This window comes from Cavia porcellus, unplaced genomic scaffold (assembly GCF_034190915.1).
Source record: "Cavia porcellus strain 051 isolate PalLab524CR breed Dunkin Hartley unplaced genomic scaffold, mCavPor4.1 scaffold_25, whole genome shotgun sequence".
NCBI classification, from domain to species: domain Eukaryota; kingdom Metazoa; phylum Chordata; class Mammalia; order Rodentia; family Caviidae; genus Cavia; species Cavia porcellus.
Genome location: NW_026947508.1, coordinates 38,295,115 through 38,311,965, shown reverse-complemented (window position 1 = coordinate 38,311,965; position 16,851 = coordinate 38,295,115). Strand labels below are relative to the sequence as shown.

General features: G+C 46.4%; 1 long non-coding RNA gene across 1 annotated transcript; it reads left to right on the top strand.

Moving 5' to 3' along the window:
- Positions 1 to 1,552: 1,552 nt before the first annotated feature.
- On the top strand, positions 1,553 to 16,179 carry LOC134473053 (uncharacterized). Its single transcript, XR_010043144.1, has 3 exons — positions 1,553 to 1,689; positions 8,408 to 8,560; positions 16,042 to 16,179. It is a non-coding gene; the product is annotated as an uncharacterized LOC134473053 (long non-coding RNA).
- The last annotated feature ends 672 nt before the right edge of the window (positions 16,180 to 16,851 follow it).

Sequence of the window (16,851 nt, the reverse complement as noted above, 5' to 3'; positions counted from 1 at the left end):
CTTTGCTTTAAGGGAAACTATGGGCAGTGATGCTGGTTAGATATCAGAAAACCAACACATAAATAAGAGGATGCCTTTCTTTTTTTCTGAGATAGGGTCTTGCTATGTAACACAGGCTGGCCTCAAAGTCATGGTGACTCTATTGCCTCAGTCTCCTGAGCGCTGGGATTACAGACATGTGTCATCATGTCCGGCAAGAGGATGTCTGTATATCTAGTTGATATCCCCAACTCTAAATGAGATAAAGGTGATATACTTCTGTAAATCTGACCACCTTTATTTCTGCTTGTTTGGGTTTCAGGTGCATAAAATTGAGTCACTCGTACTCCTCTTTCTAATATAATTTCCTCGTCTTCCTAGACCCTCGCTCCCACCCGTTTCTAATTGTTTTGCACAATGTAAGAATCCACTCCAATATGTTTTTATTTTATTTATTCATTTGGTACCATGAATTGAACTCAGTACCTTGTGTTTGCCAGGCAGGTGTGGTGCCACTGAGCTGTATCCCTAGACCATCCACATGTTTTTAAATATGTCCTTATGAAATATGCATGGAATTAATTTGCAGAAATGGAATTATGTTGCAATCTTTCTAATCCACAGTCCTCTTAACTCGTGACTGAAAGGTCCAACCCTGTTGCTGCATGTGGACTGATCTTTCGTTATTCTTGATGCATGGTGTTTTACTGAAAGCACTCAATGCCCTTCATACATTTGTTTCCCCAAGGAATAGACACACCACCTTCACAACCTGATGGGTTTACTGAGCGTGTCACACAGAAAGCCCCTAACTCTGAGCCTGCCTCATGTTCCATTCAGCAAAGCAGGTCATTCTTACCAATATACTACTATTGTTGGTATTAGCACTTTAAGCAATGCTGTTCTGTAACAGTTAGCACTAGTGCCCTTGTTTATATCTTGTCACAATTGACAATGATTTATTCTTTCACAGACCACTGATGTTCACCGTGATCTATGTCTAAAGTTAGGTACAAGATTCAAGAGATGAACTACATGAGAGCAGTGTCATGTCAGCTCATAGTCTAAGGAGACAGGTAATTCAGGATGGGGCTGGGACACAAAGGAGTCCGTGACCAGTTCTGCTGGGTGGCAGTGGTACAAAGAGGCTTGCCAAGAACAGGGCCACCTGATCAGGGTTTTAAAAGGTGAACAGAAGTTCACTAGGTGCTAGCAGGGAAGAAGTGGGAAGTGATTTTCCAAGTTGGTTCATCATATGCAAAGGGTCAGAAACATGTAACAACTTAGTATGTTAGGAAACTTAATATGCTGTGGCCAAAGGTATGAAAGGGAAGCGAAAAGAGACAGCACCCAACATTCTATTATATGCCGGGCACTGTTCTACATGGCTCAGTAATGAACTTCTGTTATGGCACACAAAACTAGGAAGATACTATTGCCATTTTCATTCTGTGGGCAAGGCAGCAGAGGCTAGAGAGCTTAGTAACACACCCACAGTCATATGGCTTATAAATGAGTATTCAAGAACTGAATCAGACTGTCTGGGCTCATAATCACAATGCTGTCACCTACAAAAGATAAGGAAGGTGGGGAGGGAGGGGTGAGATTGCGGAAGACTTTAACTGCCACTGGAAGAACCAGGGAGAAGCAGTAGGAGGCTCCAGGTGAAGCCTTGAGTGGGAGACCATGAGAGCCCGTGGGCCTCGTGCTGTAAGTGCTGTACACGAGTGTGAGTGTGTGTGTGTCAGTATGCAGGGTGCAGATGAGTATGTCAGGGTGCAGACGTCTGTCCCATAATTGTGTGTGTGTGTGTGTGTGTAAGAGAGAGACTTTTTGGTTGTGCATAGCCCTGAGCATGTGTCTCTCTGCATATGTGAGCTTTGTGTTCCTGGCACTGTGGGGCCCCAGGGAAGCTGTCAGAACCCATCATCCTGGCCTGGTGTGAGAGGCCTGAATTTGGCCTCAGAAACTAGATGGGCACACATCAAAGGCAGCCCGAGGCTGAGAGCAGTGGGGCAGAATAATTTAATGAGGATCCAGGAGAGTGGCTGGGTGTGGGAAGAGGTGCCAGTTTGTGCCCAGAGAAGCTCCCAGGCTCCATGGTCCAGCATCTAGGGGCTGCGGGTGTGCTGGGCTAAGGAAGAAGCTGCCTGTCCTGGGCGCCTTGCTGTGCTTTCCTTGGGTCCTATGCTAAGGAACATTGCATCTGAACTGAGGGATACTCCACCCTCACTTGGACACCAATCTGGTGGCCAGGAATCCTGAAGAAGTCTGGGGGAACCAGGACAGCTTCCCTGAGGCTGTTCTAACGTTCCTACGAGATGAAACACACAGAAAATCATTCCAGTCCAACTCACTCACCTTGCAAGGAGAAATTGGGATCCAGAGAGGGGCAAGAAATTCCCTAAGGTCACCCAGCAAAACAGAGACTATATCAGACTTAGAATCAAGAGTTCCTGGGGCTGGGGATTTAGCTCAGTGGCATAAGCACCTGCCTTGCAAGCAGGCGGTCGTGAGTTCAATCCCTGGTACCGATAAAAATGAAAAAGACAAAAAAAAAAAAGAATTCCTGAGTCCAAGTCCAGAGAACTTTCCTACACTGTAGGCCAGGATCAAACCATATAAACACAAGCAATCACAAGTTTGTTTATTTAGTGGCCTCCCTGGTCACTTCCTTCCTTCTTGCTCATTTCTATAGGAGAGGCTGCTTCCCTGCTGTCCATAGCTGGAAGGAGGCAGGTCAGGAATGGAGGCTGAATGGAGCCTCCCCATTAGAAGAGTGTCTGTCTGTCTGTCTGAGTGCATATGTGGTATACTTTTGTGGGGGCCTTAGGTCAGAGAGGGAAATATGGAGGAGGGGCAAAATCTAGTCAACTTTTCTATACAAGGTGTGAGTAGAAAAAGCAGGATTGGAGGCAGGAGTAGGAGAGGAGTCCTGTGAGCACCGAGGGGCGCCTGCCAGGAAGCAGTGGTGATGGGGGCAGGAAGTCACATCATGTCCTGGGATTACAGTGTGGAGGCTTCCTCCTATGGGCCTCCTATGACCACTGTCCATTCACAGCAAGAGCCTCCCATAGTCCTTAGGCCCACCTACAGGGTCAGGTCCAAACTCTATCTCTACATCTAATCTGGCATCTATCAGATTCTAGGGTTTAGTTCTAGAATCCAGAACCTGGATTGCAAATCAGAGTCTATCATCTGAACTCAACTGCAAATTGAAGGGATTCCTTGGTTGCCATATGATTGACAAGTACTCTCAAGCATAAAAACTTTAGACAGGGCAGGGGCTTGCCTGTTAGACAGAAGACTATAAGTTTACATCCCCCTTTTCACTTGCTCATATCACTTGTCTGGCACTTCAAGTACAGTAGTATCTGGGTTCACAAACTTAATTTGTTCCACGAGGCTGGGGAAGATGGCCACGATCATATTTGTCACCTGATGCAGAGTTGGAAATCAGAACCAAAATTTTGCTAAGTGCTTCTGTTGGTGAACTGAATTGTTTCTGAACAGAAGCATTTGTGAACAGTTATTACTGTACTTGCATTTGATACCCTTAAGCTGGAGCTCTTAGAAAGACAGGCTTGGGAATTCAATGCATCAAAATCTAGCACAGAGCCAGACATAGTTGTGCACCCCTGCAATTCCAGTTCTTTGGAGGCTGAGGTAGGAGAGTTGCTTACAGTGAGTGTAGGAAGAACCTCGTAACTCAGGGTCTGGCCCATCAAGATAGGGCTCCAGGGAAAAGACAGAGCAAACAAGTTGGGACCAGACCGGCTGCCATCCTGGCTGGGGCCGTCCCTGCCCCATGACTTGGCATTTTCTGGGGTTACCTGCTGGGCTTCGCCAAGACAATATGGGGTGAGTTGCCTGGGCCTGTGGGGACCTGGGGGCAGAGTGCACTTCCTGGGGCTGCCAATGGCAGTGCCAGGATGCACCCATGCAACACTGTGCTGGTTCTAGACCACCTCCTGTGTGTGTGTGTGTGTGTGTGTGTGTGTGTGTGTTTTGAGGTAGGATCTCTCTCTGGTCTTGAACTATGTGTAGCCCACACTGGCCTTGAACTCACTGTGATCCTCCTGCCTCAGCCTCTCAAGTGTTGAGATTACAGGTGTGCCCCACCACACCCAGCCTAGCACCTCCTTTTAAAGACTCAGTGGATAACTTCTACCCAGAGTCTGGCATTTGATGTGCCATGTCCTGATCATGTATATGTTTGTGCTTGTGTGTGATGAGTCCATGTGTGCAAAGGAATGTGTAGATACACAAACTCAAGTGAGTGAATGTATGAAATAAGGGTGGCTGTGGAGAATGCTCATGGGTTTTACATAAGAGCTGATGGGTGAACTGTGGCATGTGGATGTTTATACATGTGACCGTGTGACAGTGGAGATACAAATTCTAATCCTGACTCTCCCACTTTATAACTGTTGTAAAGGAAATAAATCTCTTTCCTTGTCTCTTTCTGAAAGATAGAATAGACAGCACATGGTCTCTATTAAGGCCCCTTCTAGCTTTGCTATTTAACAACTGGTCTAAGAGTGGAGCCCAGGCATTAGACAGTTGTGTGCATTCTGGTGTATGTGCCTGGTTCTGGGAAAAGGACATGACTGAGTTTTGCTTTCATACTTAGCAACTGTATGGTCTCATATTAACTCCTTCCTCCCTCTGGGTTTCAGTTGTATTTTCTGAATGCCACTGCTTTGAGGGCCAGAAATACTGCTTGTGAAGTGCCTTCCTCAGAACCTGGCTCTGTTTCACTTCTGTAAGAGATGTGTGTACACGTGTGCGTGCACTTGCACTCATGCTCACATGCCGACTGTGCAGGTGGTCAAGGGAAAATCGTGACTGCTCTGCCTCACTGCTGCCTGTGGGGCATCTGACTTCAGTCTGTGCTGGGTTTTAGGAGAGGTAGAACTGGGCAGTCTCCCAGCTACCGCCTGGGCCCACGTGGTTCTGAGGAGTCCCTACTGCCCTAGACGGGTTGTCACATGGGTGCAGTAGGCCGGAAAGGAGGATTGGTGTGGCCAGGAGACAGGCTCCCCAATCCGATTAGTTCCCACCCGCCATCCAGGGTATTAGGGACAAAAGAGACTCTTCTTAAAGGGTCACCTGCCAGCATAGGGTGGTGGCTGAGCCAAGCTTGGGACCCCATGCCCATCCAGAACGAGGTCGCAGACTAGAGCCAAGGATAGATAGGGCTCTGATCTCAGAGAGCTCCCAGCTGGATAGAGAGAACCATGAGAGTCAGGCTGGATCTGTGGCTGCCTGTGGTCTCAGGGGAGGTAAAACTGAGACCTTGGCTTGGAAAAATGTGCATGGGGGTAGGGGATTTTTCCAGATGGGAGGAGCCTGAAGGGCTAGTAGAGATTGGGGATTGTGGTGGGGAGAAGAGATGAGGGCGCACTAGGCAGGATGTGTGTGTGTGTGTGTGTGTGTGTGTGTGTGTGTGTGTGCGCGCGTATATACCAGACAGAGCGGTATAGGGACCTGGGAGATTATCTAATCCAGTGCTTCCATATATTGGTGAGAAACTGAGCTTAGAAAAGGGAAGAGATGGGCCACTGTGCAGAGTGACACCATGACTGAGTCCTGGCTCGAGTCTAGAGTCTGCACTGAAGAGGGGTATGAGACTAACCTCCTTGGGCTCTTTTTCTGCTGGTCCCAGAGGAGTCTGGTGAGCTGGGATGGGACTTAATAATGATGATTGCCCTTGTCAAAGGTAGCTGTTGAGTCTGGACCCTATATTACTGTCCAAGGATCCTAAATCATCCCATAGTGGCTGCTCATATATACCTGACCCATCAGGGCAGATCCCAAACCCAGATGTGAGCCTACCTAAGAAGATCTTAACACTGGACCACATACTACATATACCCATACTGCATTTACCACATATATGAGATATCATACACAATATACTACATATATTCATACCACAGACAGTGCTAACAACCTGACTCAGAGAAGAACCCACACAGAGAAATGGTCACAATGCCCAGACCAGATATATCTAGGTAGGCTTACATTGCAAGCCTACTTCGGGGCCCTTACAGCTGGATCCAGAAACTCACTCAAGACCCTAACACCCAGCTGATAACACCAAATCCCTCTGTCCTGAATACTGAGAGAAGATTCCAGCAGCAGGACCAAGTACACCTGAGTTGGCTTCCAATCCAAGCCCAGAATGTGCTGGTTGGATTTGCTACCTCCTGAGCCAGAGCAGAGCCAGGGGCTTGCAATACCAGGAACAGGGACCCCAGGCCTGCCTCTCTCCAATCAGTCCTCCCATGAACTCATCTGGTTGAGGCATTTCCCAAGTTCTGAGCCTTTTCAAGGATTAATCTGTTATCTATCAGGCTGTCCAGAATGGGGGAACGGAATGTGTGTGTGTGTGTGTGTGTGTGTGTGTGTGTGTGTGTGTGGTGGGGGGCAAACTTGCGTCCTTTGGGGTCACAGCGGGATCCAGTTTGGGACGCTGGAGGTGGGTGCAGCGGGGAGCTGGGAGGAGCTAGGCAGGCCCTGCAGTCCCCACATTGAGTGCCCCCAAACAACTCGCGGGGCGCTGGGCGAGGGGCCAGGAAATGTGGCGCCGGCCCCTGAAGCGCTGGGGCCCCGGGGGCGGCAGGGCGGGGTGGGCACTGGCACCGCGGCCGTCCGCGGAACGACGTGACCATCGGGCCCCACCAGGACAAGGCAGCCTCTGTGCCGACCCAGCTGATTCCCCTGCGGCTGCAAATCCCTTCCGGCTGATAGCCCGGCAGTCGGGTGGGTGGGGCGCCGGCATGGGAACCGGTACTGGGGCCGGGGGCAGGTGGGCGCGGAGCAGGGCAGCCTGCTGTCCAAGCTGTCTGCTGGGTACAGGGTGTTTTAGCCTCTTTGGGTTGCAGACAAGGAAACCGTGACTAGGAGAGGCTGAATCCCCAGCCCAAGTCGCACAGCCTTTTCTTGATTAATATCCAGGGTTTTCAATTCGCCTCAGGATAAACTCTTTATATGTATTCCCGAGTGTTAGGCAGCATTGTTATTCCCAGTTTATAAATGAGGGCTCTGAGGTCCAAGAGTTGAAGCCCCTTGTCCAAGTAGGTGATGAGGTTGTAAGGGGTGCCCGGGTGCCCACTCCAAACGCAGACCCTCACTGACTACCCAGCTGGACCACCTGTCACCAGGTCTTGACCTGACACCCAGCGGGAGGCTCTGCCTTCCGCTCTTGTCACAGGGAGCCCGCTCCAGGCCTCGGGTCTGGGGTGCTCGTTGTGGTCAGGTGTGGTCAGTATTCGGTGGGTTGCTGGAGGACAGTTGTAGGGCTGAGATGAGAATGGAGGCGTTAGGTGAGTGCCTGGCTCAGGTAGGCAGAGATTGGTGGGATACTGAGTCCAGAGAATAATCTTGCAACTTCCCTTCTGTGCTGCTAGTGCTGCTGGGAACACGGAATGCAGGGCCTGGAGAAGGGTCAGGGGTGGCATGCTCTGGGGTCCAGCTTGGCCTCCAGGGAACAGGGTGAGGACTGTCCAGTCATTTCTTTGGAATTAAAAATATGATACCTTCTCAGTGCTGAGGGAGCCTGGTCGGTTCCTGGGTTTCATCTAACTCCTGTCCTGCCCTTCAGGACAGGACTGACTTAGGACCTTTCTGACTCCTTGACCAATGTTTGTCATGCACAGAAACTGCAGAACAGGGGCAGAAGGAGTGCATGGGGTGGGGCTGGCCTGCTGGTACAGGGACGTCTGGTAGGAATGTGCCTGTTTGTATCTAAGGTGACCATCCATTTCTGTGTGCAGAGGCTGTGTGTGCCCTGAGAGTGGGTCTGTGAGATCTCCGATGGGGTGTGCACTCTGATGGGGTGTCGTAGCTGTCGTTTGTGCCTGGGAACCTTCACCTAATCAGACGCTGTTATCTCTCTGGGTCTGTGTTTGTAGCTGTGCCCTTATCTGGAGATGTTTGTGGTATCTAAGTCTCTGCCCCTATGCCTTCCTTCTCCTTCTGCCCCCAGCAGGGCCCTAAATGCCACTTTGCTGCCTGAATGTACAGAGGAATGCGGAGGGCAAGGGGAATGGAGAGCACATGTCCTGGGCTGCTGGCCGGCTGCTGTGGAAAACTACCGCACAAGCCCGGCCAGGCCCGGGGCCAGCTCTGGAGCTCTGGCCCTCCCAGCTTCCTCCTGCCCGTTCTAGGTGGGGGCTGGGGACCCGCTGAGATGGGCCCTCACTGGGCAGAGAGCACAGCCTCCCCCTAGTACTCCCCAGATGGCTCAGGCCTCTGTCCCTCCCTGAGTGTCAGCATCCCCAGGGGAAGGATAAGGGAGTAGGGCTATTTTTCTTCAGAAGTCTTCCTAAACCTCACATTCTGTTCATCTGTGAATGTTAAAGCAATTTGAAAAAGGGCAGCTTCATCTCATTTCAGGGTTTTTTTTTTTTTTTTTGCACAGGGTCCTAGCCTATTAGAGCAGAAAGGGCTCCTAAAGATGACCTGGTCCCATGTCTTTCATCTTCCAGATGGAAAAACTGAGGCCCAGAGTGGAGACTGTAGATCTCCCAGAAAACAAGAACCTGTCCTCAGGTCTGCTGTCTCCTAGTTACAGGTTTGTTCCCCATCATAGCTTCTTTTTCAAATAACTTGCTCCATGTGAAGAAAAGGTGGTTTGATGTTTGAGAACATTTTTTGGGGGGGGGGTGCCGGGGATTGAACTCATGACCTTGCACTTGCCAGGCAGGCGCTTAAGCCACTGAGCTAAGTCCCCAGCCCCTTTTTAACAATTTTTTTTTCTTTTTTGCTTTTTCCAGTACTAGGGGTCGAACTCACAGCCTATCGCTTGCCAGGCAGGCATTTATGCTGCTGAGCTAAATTCCCAGCCCCTGTTTGAGAACATTTTGACATATGATTGAGCTGACGGTTACTCCAAAGGGTGTGAGTTCAGGTGTGGAAGTGGACATGTGGAAGAGTGTAGTCCAGATGGTGTTAGAGTAAAATGGACCAATAATGGTCCCGGTTCTCACATCTGATGAGGAAAGAATAGCCGAGCAGACGCCCAGTAGTAAGTAGTAAGCAGCTCCATGTGTTGGGATCACGGGAGGTTGTGCTCAAGGCCAGTCTGTGCCAACAAAGGTATAACACAGGAAAGGTGCCAGGGCGACAGGAATGCACAGCACACAGGTCAAAAGTAGCAACAGCAGTAGGAAAAAGGGGCTGATAAGTCAAGCTTTCAGAATTTAAAGGCAGTCGTCTCTGATGTGGGTGCTTTTCATTAAATCTCCCATGATACCTGTGCTTTGGCACCTGTGTTCTTGCCTAGGGCACTGGCAATCTCTTAGGCTTCTATTATTTTACTTTCTACCTCTTATAAGGAACTGGAAACAGGAGCAACTATTAGGTGCGGTTTAGAGTTAAATGGAGGGAGGGGAGCACCTCACCCAACTCCTTTGTTTTTAATGTACTAGTGCCAGTTGGGCATTGGGGTAACAAGGACTGAAAAGATGTGTCTGAACTATGCAGGAGGGTCCTCAGGGGCAGATGGGGGATAGGGGCTTCATTTTGTAGGTAATCCTGTTTAAAAAAAGGCAGAATAGCAATGTAGCAGTGCTGCCTTGCAGCAAGGCAGATCCTCTGCAGTGAAGTCAGTCTGTCTGCATGCAAGTCCTGGCCTCAGTAATTTAGTAACTGCACAGTTACAATATAACCTTGACCAGGTCACTTAGTCTCTACACTTCACTTTCTCAGCTTTTCCATGGAGATAGTAATAGTACTTTCCTCACTTGGTCGTTGTGAGGACTAACTAAGTGAGAATCCAGGCAAGGCCCTCAGGAGCTGACACACGGTGAGTGCTGAATGATGGTTATGATGACTCTGATCCTGACGATGCAGCCTATAGTTTAGACTAATCCAGGAGGAGAGAGCAAGGCAGGGAGGTCAGTGGAATGGAAGTCATGAGAGGCCTGGAGGTCCACGGTGATAGTCCCTGAATGAATGAGGGGACCAATGGAGCCTTCAGAGGGATTTTGGAGAAGGAGCAGCCAGAGGGAATGGGGAAGCCATGGTGATTGGAGACACAACAGGCCTGGGAAAGAATGTGCTTCAAGGAGAATGTGCTTCAAAGTCCCTCAGGCTGTGGCCATGTGGGACTCAGAGAGAGAGAGAGAGAGGGAGAGAGAGACAGACAGAGAGATAGACAGTGAGAGAGACAGAGACAAACAGAGACAGAGAGAGACAGAGAGAGACAGAGAGACAGAGAGAGACAGAGAGACAGAGAGACAGACAGAGAGATAGACAGTGAGAGAGACAGAGACAAACAGAGACAGAGAGACAGAGAGACAGAAAGACAGAGAGAGAGACAGAGACAGAGAGAGACAGAGAGAGAGAGAGAGAGAGAGAGAGAGAGAGAGAGAGAGAGAGGAGGGAGAGGCGTAGGGAAGACGGCGCACAGAGATCACTGGTTTCAGCCTCACTGGTAGAAGAGGCTGTAGGATACCTCTGTGGAATCCAGTTTGCGTTCAAACACAGAACCCAACTTTAGCCAGCTGGAAGGTTAATTAATGGGATGGGTAAGGAGACAGAGGCAGTGTTCTGCAGCTGCTGAGAATTTTGGGGGTGGCCAAGGGCTCAGCTCAAGGCAGTCACAGAAAGGAGGTTTGAGCACAGGTGAACGGGGATAGTGTTATCTTGTATTTCAGGTGGACAAACTGAGGATCAAGGGATTAAGGGGTTTGCGCACAGTATAAATTAGTGGTGGAGGACAAACTACCACTCTGATTCTTTTTTCTGGTCTTTTTTTTGGAGACAGGGTCTTGCTATACAGTTCTTCAGGCTGACCTTGAGCTCACTTTATAGCCCAGGCTGGTCTCAAACTTCAAAGATCCTCCTGCCTCAGCTTTCCAAGTGTTGGGATTACAGGCGTGAGCCACCATGCCTGGCTTATCACTCTGATTCTTAAGGTAGTAATTTTCTTTCTTTTTTTTTTTTTTCTTTTTCTCTTTTTATCGGTTTCAGGGCTCGAACTCACGACCACCTGCTTGCAAGGCAGGTGCTTATGCCACTGAGCTAAATCCCCAGCCCCAAGGTAGTAATTTTCTAAATGGACAATTGAAGTAGTGTAACACACACATGGACAAATATTTACCCTGTTCATAAAAATAACACATGTTCATAGAAGAAATCTGAAAACATGCAAAAATGTAAGAGAAAAGTATAAAACTTATCTACAAACATCTTACCCCATACACAGAGATAAGTATTTTTTTTCCCATTGTAGGTCATGAGCTTTCACTTTCTTCTGGTGCATAAATATACGCTGAAATCACTTTGTACCTGCTGTTTGATAGATCCTTCCTTTCATTTAGCAATGCATTGCAAATGCTTTTTCATAGTCACAAGTTGTCCTTGAGAATATTTTTTCTCTATTACCTCCAGTCTTGTTAGGAGCCAAGACTCATAGATGGGATCCTAAGGCAAGCAGTCAAAAGCAGAATAGGAATGCGTTCGTGGTGTAATTCTTCTAAGTGTGGGTTTGCACACCTTGTAATCCCAGCATTCAGGAGCTGGAGGCAGGATGATTCTGAGAGTTTGAGGCCAGCCTGGGCTGCATAGTGTGTTCAAGGTCAGCCTCAACTACATAACATGACCCTGTCTCAAAACAGTAACAAGAAGAAAAACCAACAAAATGAAACAAAAGACAAAATGACATAAAATAAAACAAAAACAATAAAAAAGCGAGCAGAATAATGAGTCCGAGGTGGGTTGCGGGTCTGGGGCACAGTGGGCAGGCCTTATAGCTCCTGAGTCCACCCCTGACTTGGTCTGTAGCCTTGCAGAAGATTTTTTGCCCTCTCTGGGTCTCAAAATGTGAGAATCTCAGAAGGGGTTATTAATGTTTCAGAGTCACCTGCCAATCTTTATAAAATGTTGAAAGAGAGACTTTGAGAATGATACTATCATTTTTGCCGTGATTGTAAAAGTCTCATGCAACTCCTTGTGAGTCCCAGTTTCTGTACCTGAAAAGCAGGAATCATGTTTCCTGCTGTTTGAGACTGGTGAGAATCAAATTAGATTCATTATTTTGATGCCTAAGAACAAATAAAATTTTAAAAATATTTTGTTATTTATCCACATAATCTCACTATCTTCCAGAAATCCCATGGGGTAGTTTTATTTTTGTGCTTTATTTTCCCAGCTTGTAGAGATGAGGTCACTTATTCAACGACATAGGTGGTGGAGTTGGAGTTTAAGCCCTGGTCTCCCCTTTACCAGCACCAGGCTGTCCTGTGGTGCAGGGCTGGGGGACTGGTGGTCAGCTTCATCCTTGGCCCCGTCATTTGTGAGGGGCGTCTGCCCTCTAGTGTTCCACATGTGATACGTGTCCTGGAAGGAAGGAAAGAAGAAAAGAGGGCTGGGAGTCCCAAATAACCTCTTTCAACCTTTCAGAATCAGGGATTTCAGGGAAGGGTTAACGCTCTCTTACCTGACAGTTCTGGGTAGACACCTGTTACATTTCAGGTTCTTCTTCCTCTCCCCTGAGTGCGGAGTAAGCGGCTACTCTGTTGACATTCTTTTGTGTCACTCAGGTGCTAGTTGGCTGGGTGTTGTATCATGATTAATTTTAAGCTCTTCATTAATGAGCCAAGGGTACTTTCTGTGTATATATTACAAATCAAGGGGAAAATAAGAGAATTTTAGGCAAGCCTTAGGGAGCAATTTTTACTCTGGGCTGACAAAAATTTTGTCATTGGAATGGCATCTGATTGCAGAGTTCTAATGGCAACACCCCTTGTTAAAGAGCCTTACCATATGTGAGTTTACATCCTAGTCACTCTCATATTATGAGGAATGCATTTGTGTTCGCTTTATATAGAAAATAAACTCGAGGTCATCCTCGCTCAGCTTGCACCCTGGCGGGGAATTTTTCAAGGCATCGTGCTACTCCTTGTGTTACTTGGGGAATAGTCCACAGTGCCATGCTGGAAAGGATTGATGTCACCTTCCAGATCCCAAGGTGCTGCGTTTCTTTCTTGGTTATTAAACATGCCAGATGCAACAACTGTGCTTCACTCTGGAAGGTATATTTTGGTATAATAAAGACCACTCCAGGCAAAAAATTTTACTAAATGGGCAAGTAAATTAACTTCTGTGGAATTTCTTCCACATCCCCTGGCATATACGTGCCTTATCAGGGTGTCTTGGGTAGTAAATACTGCTTACCTATTCCCATCAGTGTCATAGCAGCGTGATCTACGAGTTGTTGAAATGATGAAGGTTTTAGAAAGCTAGATTGTGACAGAGGGCTGAGAAGCTCTGAGTGAAGAGTAAAGATGTGTTGTCAACTCTGCTATGAAGAAGCCTTGTGCTGCTGCAGGCTCTTGCTGATGGGCGTCCCTGGCTTTTTAAGCCTTTGGATACTAGTTCTATAGGGTACCAAGGAAGTTTTGGCATCTCTCCTTAACTTAATGTAGGCCATTGTTAAATTCACATTTCAGTCAGCCAGCCGGGTAAGCTCTTACCACTTTAATTTCTTTAGCTAACATGTTTGTATCAATACAGTCAATGCAATAAAAAAAAATCACATTTCTCTTCCTGGCATTATCCTTGCAATTCATTTTCACTAGTGGTCCTCAGATTTTGCTGACATTAGATAAAACCTTGTAATTCTTTTGGAGTTTTTGGTGCTTATCACTGAATCATATGGTATAATCCTTTTGTTTAGGTCCACTGGGACTTGGGTGCTGTTACCTGTCTGGAAGGGACTCTTGAGGGTGGGTTTCGAGTACAATCATTGTCCTCTTCAAGAGGACCACCTCAGGCAGGGTGATTATAGAATCAACAGGAAAGAGTCAGGGCTGCTTTTGCTAGCAATGGACTAGTATAATTTGAAGACTGAAGGAAGTCAAACTCTACCTAAATCTACTGGTACAATTTTTAGAGTCCAATTCTTTTTTAAAATAATTTTTGTTAACAACATGACTTTAATTGTATTTAAAAACAAGACTGCGGGTTTAATTTATATGTAATTTGGTTAACCACGGGAACAGAGATTCTGCTTGGGTTTGCAGATACCCAGGCTCTGCATTTTAAGAAATAAGGATTCCCTCAAGGCAGCCATGCTTTCTGGATTTCTGTTCTTGTAGCCAGCAGAACATCTGATGCCCTGACCTTGTATTTTTTTCAAGCAGTTTCTCCAGATCACTCATAAGAAACTAGCCTACCCTACAGTCACTGTATTTTGTAATAATGTTCCAGTACTATAGCTGCTGGGTGATATTTTTCTTTTTTTGAGACAATTTCATTCTGCAGTTCAAGCTAGCTTTGAACTCATTTTGTAGCTCAGTCTGGCCTCAAATTTTCAGCAATCCTCCTGCCCCAGCTTCATGAGTGCTGAGAATACAGGTGTGTACCACCGTGCATGGCAGCTGCTTGGCCTTTGAATGCCATCCCTTTTATAGGGTTATGACTGTAGCCGACTGGCCGGAAATAAGTAACTGGATGGAGATTGCTAGTAGTATCTCCTTTTCTAACATGAACAAGGTCACTGCTACTTTCAGACCTAAACATAGCAGAAAACAAATTCCAGAACACATTCAGTACAAAAGACTTTCAGAGTTGGTTAGAAGCCATTGTATGTTTTCTGGGCAGAAAGGCTGTAATGGAGAATTAGAAGCTTACATAACCATGGTAAAATGTGAGCTGAGGGATCGAAGTTCAAGAAAATGGCTGCTGCTGGTCAGGGTAGCTGCCACTGAAGGTCAGTGATACCTGCAGAATACCTTTCCTTAAAGCAATGAAGAATATTGTTTTCAAAAACTTGCCTGGAAGCTTCTGCAGTTCTCAGAAATATCTGAGAAACTATTACCTTTTCAATCTACAAGGGCTGAGAGAGCATTTCTCAGGAGCTGTGGGAAGCTGTTTGCTATTCATGTTTTTGGCTGCAGTCATTATCAGAGACTAACGGCTTCTACTTCACCTACACCTTCTAAAATCATGTGAATTCCTCTCCTTTGGTAAATTCCAACCTGGAGCAATACGAGAAAGGGATTTCTGGGGAAGGCAAGTCTTAGCCATAGAAGAGAATTGTGTGGTTGGAAACATACCTATGCTCATGGCAAAAGCATGAGTATGATTTCACTCTGTGCCTCAGCAACAGGTTAGCTAACTCTGCTGGTCTCTGTCTTAATGCATAGCCTGTAGGGGTCATGCTTTGACATTATTTTACTGTCATACTGCCCATTATGTTAAAGGTATCATGGTCACTCAGGAGCAAGAAATATCAAACTGTCTAGGATGCTGAGAGCAGGCAGTGTTTTCCCCTCCTGTTTCTTCCTGCCTTTCATCTAGACATACTGCCCTCTTGATGCTGCGAGGCCACATGTATGAACTGAATAAAACTTAAGCTGTTCTGCTACAGGTCAACACAGAGTAACATAGGGTCAAATTATTCTCTCACTAGACACAACTAAAACACTGGGAAAAATACATGAAACAATGGTTTTCAGCCACTGAACTTAAAGTAATGCAAAAAATGCAAGGGAGATTTCTCAGAAAGGAAAAGCAAATAGTGAGCCTTATCATCATCTAAGCTTGTGACTAAAAAGAATTTGTAAGCCATTCCCCAAGAGAGAGGTAGCCAGGGAGGGCCTGGCAATGTCCCTGAGTGGAGGAGAGAGTTAAAACACAAGGCAGACCAAGGTAATTGGAACTTACAGGGCAGGGTACCACAAAGAAGAGATCTCTCTGGAGAAAATTTGCAGTGTCTCCTTCAAGTTTATACCTGCATATTTTCAGCATACATGTGTGAGAACACAAGCCAAGGCAAGGGGACCATCTTGCAGGCAGAGGCAGAGAAACTTCTGGTAATCTCACAGAAATGCAAGGATCTTGTGTTCCCAAGTAGCCAGAGCAGAGAACCCCATAAAGTCGTGTTGATTGATTGTTCTCCAATGACACAGTACTTTATTCTCTGCCTTTCATATTCAGTTCCTTGTACAAACAATGCCTTTCTACTAGTTTGCTGTTTTATTCCACATTCAGTGGGAACACTTTTTACTCCTGAAAGAATGTAGATTTTCTCTTTTTCTCTTTCAGCCACTTTGAAATGAACACCCCTCCTCTGCCAAGTGCTTCCTGCCATGATGCATTGTGCTGGCTCAGGCTCAAAGCAACATACCAAGGGACTGAACCCTCTGGAACTGTGAGCCAAAATAAACCTTTTCTTCTGATAAATTTCTTTTATCTTAGATACTAATCACAGTGATGGAAAGTTAACACAGCTGATACATTAGAAATACCATCTGCAAGAAAAATTATGCAATACAGAATGGTTTCTGCTTATTTGCAGCTATGAAAAGAGAGGAATGTCTCTTGTTAACTAGCTGAGAATTTGTTTGCAGTCAGAAGGACCCATAGTTTGAATGCTAAGCACTGAAATTCCACTAACTGACAGTGGAAAAAACATTCAAATGTGAGAGGCACACAACTTATAACTTAGAAAAGAAAAGCAATATGTTAATAAATAGGATATAATTTTTGGTATCTGTTAGATTGGTCAAAAAGATCATTATGTCTCAGGGCTAGGGACATGCCTCAGGGGTAGAGAACTTGCCTAGCATGTGGGTGGCTCTGGGTTTGACCCTCCAGTGCTACAAAACATTTTTTGACTGTTTTCTAGTCTTAAAAATATGAGAAGATTGAAATCTTATATGTAAAGCATTTTTTTTTTGCCTGACCACAATGGTATGAAACTGGGAATCAAAAGGGGGAATTGTGGAGGATTTACAAATACATGGAAATTAAATACATATTCCTAAATAGTCAACAGGTCTAGGAAGATATTGAAATAGAAATTTAAAATAAAAGTTTTCTTTGATTTGTTGAGACAGGGTCTCTATGTGGTTC